The sequence below is a fragment of the Panthera leo genome, chromosome D1, assembly GCF_018350215.1.
Source record: "Panthera leo isolate Ple1 chromosome D1, P.leo_Ple1_pat1.1, whole genome shotgun sequence".
Classification (NCBI taxonomy): Eukaryota; Metazoa; Chordata; class Mammalia; order Carnivora; family Felidae; genus Panthera; species Panthera leo.
In genome coordinates this window covers 102,782,832-102,783,452 of record NC_056688.1, presented here as the reverse complement: position 1 = coordinate 102,783,452, position 621 = coordinate 102,782,832, and positions in this window count along the sequence as shown.

Here is a 621-nt window from a genome sequence, read left to right as displayed (position 1 = left end):
CAGGCTGTGTGCCGTACCGATGCGAAATACCCAGCCTCAGTCCTTAAGGGGCTCACAGTCCAACAAGGCCTGTGACTAAGGCTCTCTTTCATCCAGAAAATAACTGTGCCAAATTGCCTTCCTTGCAAAGAACTTCCTCCAGAGCATTTTATGATTATCCGCAGGCTGCGTAATCTCTTTCTCCAAAGAGGAAATATGACATCATTTCACTATAAAGCAAAAGGAACATCGGGGGGGGGGGGGGGGGGTGATCCTGTTCGGATCACAGGAGGCAGCTGAGCCAAAGCAAACAGCACCCTGTGGAGGACAGGGTGACATGTCCTAAAACCCTAAACACACCAGATTCTTTCTCTTCGTGTCATATGACTGTGTCAGCCTAAATGCTTCAAGTGCAGGTATATGTGTCCCCAGATAAATGATAAAGCTCCCTGATGACAGGGCCACGTCTTACAGTTAACCACATTCCCCCAGCACCTAGGGCGGTGTGGCTCAGTATAAAATGTCACAGACATGGGGTACCTGGGTGCCTCCGTTAGTTAAGCATCCGACTTCGACCTAGGTCATGATCTCATCATTCCCAAGTCTGAGCCCCGTGTCAGGACAGCTCAGAGCCTGGAGCCT